Below are 6,790 nucleotides of genomic sequence, written 5' to 3'. Positions count from 1 at the left end.
TTACTTAGGTCATATTGTAGGAGGTGGTGAATTGAAAATTAATCCCTCCAAAGTTGAAGTCATTGTGAATTGGCCTAAACCCAATAATGTAACATAAGTTAGGAGCTTTTTTGGAGCAACCCAATATTGGAGAAAATTTATTGCTAACTTCTCATCTATTGCAACACCATTACATGCTTTGACAAGTGTGAAGCAAGTCTTTTAGTGGGGGGGCAAGCAATAGAAAGCCTATGACACTTTGAAAGAAAAATCAGTATAACACCAGTTCTAGCACTTCCAAATCTCAAGCAGCCATTTGAAATTCAAACCGATGCAAGCAAATATGCTATGGGGCAGTGTTGATGCAACATGGTAAGCCAATATGTTATCATTCTGAGACCTTTTCCAATGCAGTAATTAACTATCCAACTTATGATAAAGAGTTGTATGCTTTGGTACAAAGCATGAAGAAATGGAAGAATTATTTGATGGGTAAAGAAACGATTATTCATACTGACCATCAACCTTTACAATATCTTTAAACACAAACCCAACTACAACAAGCTAGAGATTTCAAATGGATGGGATTTCTGCAGCAATTTCATTTGGTCATCAGGTATAAGAAAGGTTTTTACAACAAAGTTACAGATATATTGTCAAGGCCTATTGTAATGCATATATCATTCTTAAACATAACTCAATCATGCATAAAATTTCTATTGAACAATATGCTCAAGATGAATATTTGAAAGATGTTTATGCAACTTTGGGTCAAGGCAATCATGTTGAAGAGTTGGAGTATCATGTTCATAACAAGTTGTTGTATCATCTTGTAAAATTGTGTATACCACAAGGTGAAAAAGTTAATGTCATAAGGGAATCCCATACTTCTCTTATTGTTGGTCACTTTGGTGTAGGCAAAATAGTTTCTCAACTGCAGAGATGTTGTTATTAGCCTCGTATGAATGAAACTGTATCAAGATATGTAAAAGGATGTTCTATGTGTGCTACTAGTTAGCCAAGTAATAGGAAATTGGGTTTGAACACTCCACTTCCTATCCCATCTCATCCTTGGGAAAATGTTTCTATGGATTTTGTAGGGGGGCTACTTATGTCTAGGAAAGGTCATGATTATTTATATGTTGTAGTGGATCGTTTAAGCGAAATGTGTGTGTTACTGCCTTGTAAGAAACAGGTTACAATTGAACAAACTGCACATAGGTTCTTCCAGAATGTATGGGTTCACCTTGGGTTACCCACTTCTATTGTTTCTGATCGAGATTCTTAATTTATTGGGAAGTTTTGGTCAATTTTATGGGAACTCATGGACACAAAGTTGAAGAAGAGAACATCATTTCATCCACAAATTGACAATCAAACAAAGGTAGTGAACAAAACAATAGTGCATCTGCTTCGAGGATATTGAGGTAAGCATCCCAAACTTTGGGATGAGCATTTGCATTACATCCAACATGACTACAATCGTGCCAAACATTCATCTACACATGTATCTCCATTTGAAGCTTGTTTGGGTTATTTTCCAAAGTCTCCTTTGGATTTTATCTTTTGTAAATACATTGCAGTGGATGGACATAGTGATTTGGACAAAGCAAAGAATTTCATTAAACAAATCCAATTAGTGCATAAAAGGGTACACAAATAGCTGGAGAAAAGCCAAGCCAAGTATAAAGCAAGACATGATAAGCATTGGGTTGATCATGATCTCCAAGTGGGAGGTCAAGTTTGGTTGTACATTAGCAAGGAAAGATTGCAAGGTGAAGGTAAAAAACTCAAACCAAAAAGATATGGTCCTTTCAAAATCTTGGAGAATATTGGTAATAATGCTTTCCGATTGGATTTGCCACCTTACATGCAAATTAATTTTGTTGTGAATGTGGAAAACTTGAGATTGTATGAGCCTCCTATGATCGTTGATGAAGAGGAGAATGTTCAGATTCCATCTATAAAATAATTTTCTCCTGAATACTTAAATGAGTTGCAAAAATACACAATTCTTGACGGGAGAATAAGGACTTCACGTAGGGGCAATGTGGACTATCTTCATGTGGGGATCAAAGGTACCAACCCAAGTAAAGCAAGGTGGATAGAGATCGAGAAAGTGAGGGAGTTGTACCCACTTACTTACTGAGTAAAAACAAACTTTTGGTGATCCAAAAGCTTTAAGTGGGGAGGAGTGATTTAGGGGATCCAAAAATTGCTCAAATTCTCTCGAAACTATCGCCAAATCGGAGAGCTCATTGTTCTGATTCCAACGACATTTGAATTGCCTCAATTTGACATAGTATGAGCAAGTTATTACATTCTGAAGTTTTGGCCAAACAATAAAAAATTCAACTTGCAGGGTTGAATGTGCAAGGTATGAATGTTGACGTGGCAGGGCTGATTGGTAGTACGAACTTGTTCGATGACATGTGGACCAATTATGTGAGGGCACGTGGCATACAAATATTGGTGTATAATGGGCAGGTGGCCCAATCAGGGCGTGACACGTGGCCCAATCACATAGCGCCACGTGGCACCCTTGACTAGGCCAAAATTTGTTTGAATGATTGGAAAGCCTCTGATGGAATTGAACGCATCACCTAATACCAAATAGGTGCCTGACCAACAGACCACAAGTGGTTCTTGTTAAACAATGTGGAGCAATTATATTTATGGTTGAATAGTCCGATGGTTGAGGAGAGGGTCAAGCTGGCGGGTGCCCCTGACCAACCCAGTCGTTGCTTTTTTTGTATTACATATGACCGAACCCTAAAGCGGCAGGTGCGTTCAACGGCTGGGCGTGGCATTACCGCCCACACCCCTAGCCATATGTCTGTTGAATAAGACCGGGAGCGGGTGCTACAGGCGTGGCACATATTAAAAAAAATATTTAATATATAATAAAGCCCAACGTAACCTCCGCTGAAACTAGTGGATGGAACCTTTGACCTACGAGATGTAAACCAACGCACCCAATCATGATCATTTTGATGAAACTTTTGCAGGGCCGAGAGAAATTGAAGCATAATTTTGCAGACAAATTGGTAAATAGGGCATATTTTGCTCATTTTTTAGCCTTTTTGAGTGCAACAAGAGCCTGAACAAGGGTTTTGAGCATTCTGGACAACATGAGAGTGTTATTTTTGTAGATTGAGGCTTATATTTTTATGTAATGAGCATTTGGGCATCTTAATAAAGTGGTCACCATTGGAAATTGGACCTGGAGACATAGCCCAAGATGGGTGAACTCCGTTATCAATTTACACTTGTCTTATGCTGCATTTTTATCCTCTTTTTACTGTAAAATTTTTGCAAATTAACTCATGTTTGTACTTTTGCAATTTTAATTTGTTGCTTAAAAGGACATAAACTAACCTACAAATTGATCAATAAAACCTTCACTTTTATTTTTAGATCATCTGGCAAATGGATGTAATTGTCACATCTCTTCTTAGAGATAAGCTACCACCATTCGAGTGAGTTTGTTTCGTTCCACATTATTTATATTTTCAGGACATTTCATTCTTAATAGAGGTCAAGTTTTATTGTATCAATGTGTTTTTGATATAAATCTGCATTTCATTTCATTCCCTTCATAAATACAAATCATGGATCATATAGATACTTATTTGGATGCTTCCATAAAAGAGTCATTTGATAAGGTCATAGATTTTTCTGTGACAAATGATGATGCACAAAATAAGGATAAGTGTTGTTTGAGATATCTAGGTTGCCCATTGCAACTAGTGTTGCTACATTGAGAAGAAGCAACTGTTCTATTGAGACAAATGAGGAAGATTTGAAACTCATCTCATTTTTTGTAGTTGGAGTTAGAGTGATGTGTACTTCAAGGTTATCGACTAATGTAGGACATGTCAATGGTGCTGTTGGAGTTGTAGAACTAATTGCATATTACCATGGAAGTTTTAGTAAGATTTAATACTCTTGCAAGGGGTTCCTAGGGATGAATCAATCTCTTAGAATGTTCTATTACATCTATTTAAAGTGGTAATGAGAAACTTCCATTGAAAATTGTTTAGGGTTAACTATTCATAAGTCACAAGGATTGATGTTGGAGAAAGCTACGATTATTATTAGGAGAAAGAGAGAGAAGGTATGACCTTTACTGCAATATCTCAAGTTTAAAGTTTGAATGGTCTTCAATTTTAGCCCCTATTATATAATCAACATGGAATGATGGGAAAGTTGACTAGTGTGGCTATAATAAGAGTTAAAGAAGATGGATTGAAATTGATCACTATGTAATTTGTTTGTTATTTATTATATTCATACTATTACTTTCTTCTGATTCAGTGTCTTTGTTATGAACATTGTTATTTTGTTACTACTCACTTTATTCTTGATGTAACTTTGAAAGTGATAATCTTGATGGTACTCTATACATTATAGATGATCCTTAGTGAATTTCAAATGAGTATATTTATCTAAAACATACACATACACATAATATGATCATATAAAGTTTAGGAATGGCAGAAATCTATCAAGCACTAAGAGAGATCAAATTCCTTAAGGTGCAAACGTGCAAACCTTGAAAAAATATTTGCATTTTGAGAAACTTAATAAATCCCTCTCAACACTTGATATATCTAGAGTTAAGATGAATCTCTATTGATTATATGAAATTTGGAGTTAAGATAAATCTCTATTAATTATATGAAATTTATCATCATTGAAGACATATAGCTGATTACAATAACTTCAATGACTAAAATAATAATCAATAAACCAATTAAACACAAACATAATCTTGATTAACTATTTAACCAATTTTTCAACCAATAATAATGTTTCTGAATCTTAAGGAAAATATACCCAATGCATTTAACAGAACTGTAAAATTCCTTTTCATGAGTTTGAGGAAAATCAACATCCCCATTTCATTCACTACGTCCAGATGAGGTGATATGTATAGGATCATAAAAGGAGTGAGAAAAAGTACAGTTGGCACCAGAAACTCCTAATACTTAATAATCAACAAATGGGCAGTTGCCACATGTATTTTTGGATTTGGGAGAAGTGCATGAAGGTGGGAGCGTACTTATACTCATGTAAACCTTGTTTTACATATCTACAATTCAGTGGTTAGACTCTTGCTTAAAGTTCGGTAACGTTGCATTTATTCTGAGCCAAGAAGGAGTTTCAAAGGTTTCAGAAGACATCTGAATTAAAAATGGATTTTGCTTCATACTTGGGTCTTTTGTTTTGCATAGTTGCTAAGGGATAGAGAAGAATGAAGGTTACATATACCAGAAGAGCAATCCAAAGAACTTCTAAAGGAATGTTGAGAGAGCGTGTTAAAGCATCTTATACAACTATGTCATTGGGAATCAGTATCATTAGGCCATCTAGGCAGTTCATACAACCATGTCATTGGGATCTGTATCATTAGCATGTAGGCAGTTCTTGTTCATGCTTAACTGCCTCTTCAATTCTCTAAGTATTTCCACTTCAATTGCACTGGGATCTCTGGAGGTCTGCCTAGAATACATAAAGATTTCAAGGCTGCATTGAATAAATATGCAGAATTTTCATGGCAATTTAGCATATATGGATCTCAACCTGTTGCACTTGGACTGTAGCTTAAGGTTCTTTGCCTGCAAGGACAGAAGGCAGATGGCTGAGTCTTGTGATCTAATGGTTAGGTTGGGGAAATTTGTTCTCCACCGTCTTGTGATCCAATCTTAATCAGACTAGGTATATTTGACAACCTTGAAAAAAAAATACAAATGGCTAATCAGAAGACATAGTTGCTGAATTCTTTGTGTTCAGGTAACTGATTATATTTTAGTGGCGGGGTTGGAAGAAAATTACCTTTTCGTAGAAGAATGTTAGCCCGCACCTTGACATTAGTATTAATTGCTATATCTCTCTGGTTATTTGTTCACTGTCAAACCCAGGATTTTCTTTGCCCATTTGTATGTGTTGCAAACGCTCATGTATATCCTACGTGTTTGAATATAATTCTTATTTCCAAAAAAAACTCTTTTTTTACCTCACAGAGGCCTCTCAATCCGTGCTATGCTCGAAATTCCACCTGCTGATTTGAGGTCAGGGATAATTACGCTGTTGCATTTCAAAGAGGGGATTTAGGGTTTGATATAAAAAAGGATATGATATAGAAATTCTATACACATGTAATTCGGCCTATAGCCCAGTGGAGCAGAAACTATGTTCTAGGGCTTTGAATTACGCGGACTCACTGTACATACGCCACTTATTGATAGATGTTTCACATCACAACCAATTGGGCCTATAGCTCAGTGGTAGAGCATTTGACTGCAGATCAAGAGGTCACCGGTTCGAACCCGGTTGGGCCCTTCACATATCCTCGTATTTGGTTGTCAGACAGACGGTTTGTGTCTCTATGCTCCAGCCGTTCTATCATGCCTGAAATTGCTTTTCATGGAAAATGTTTAATTCCCTGTCTGTCTGAACCAGAGTCGACGGTTTGTGTCTTTATGCTCCAGCCGTTCTATCATGCCTGAAATTGCTTTTCATGGAAAATGTTTAATTCCCTGTCTGTCTGAACCAGAGTCGGATTATATCAATTCCAGAGCCGTTCTATCATGCCTGAAATTGCTTTTCATGGAAAATGTTCAATTCCCTGTCTGTCTGAACCAGAGTCGGATTATATCAATTCCAGAGCCGTTCTATCATGCCTGAAATTGCTTTTCATGGAAAATGTTTAATTCCCTGTCTGTCTGAACCAGAGTCGGATTATATCAATTCCAGATCAGCCGTTCTATCATACCTGAAATTGCTTTTCAGGGAAAAAGTTAACTCC

At 36.5% G+C, this 6,790-nt stretch overlaps 1 non-coding gene across 1 annotated transcript; it reads left to right on the top strand.

The window, feature by feature from the left end:
• Window positions 1–6,252: 6,252 nt before the first annotated feature.
• Window positions 6,253–6,324, top strand: TRNAC-GCA (transfer RNA cysteine (anticodon GCA)). The gene has a single exon. It is a non-coding gene; the product is annotated as a tRNA-Cys (tRNA).
• Window positions 6,325–6,790: the final 466 nt, after the last annotated feature.

This window comes from Pinus tabuliformis, chromosome 7 (genome assembly GCF_031772625.1).
Source record: "Pinus tabuliformis cultivar Carrire ecotype Pingquan chromosome 7, CPIR1, whole genome shotgun sequence".
Taxonomy (NCBI): Eukaryota; Viridiplantae; Streptophyta; class Pinopsida; order Pinales; family Pinaceae; genus Pinus; species Pinus tabuliformis.
Note: the sequence above shows the minus strand (reverse complement) of the source record. Positions and strands in the feature narration are given on the sequence as shown.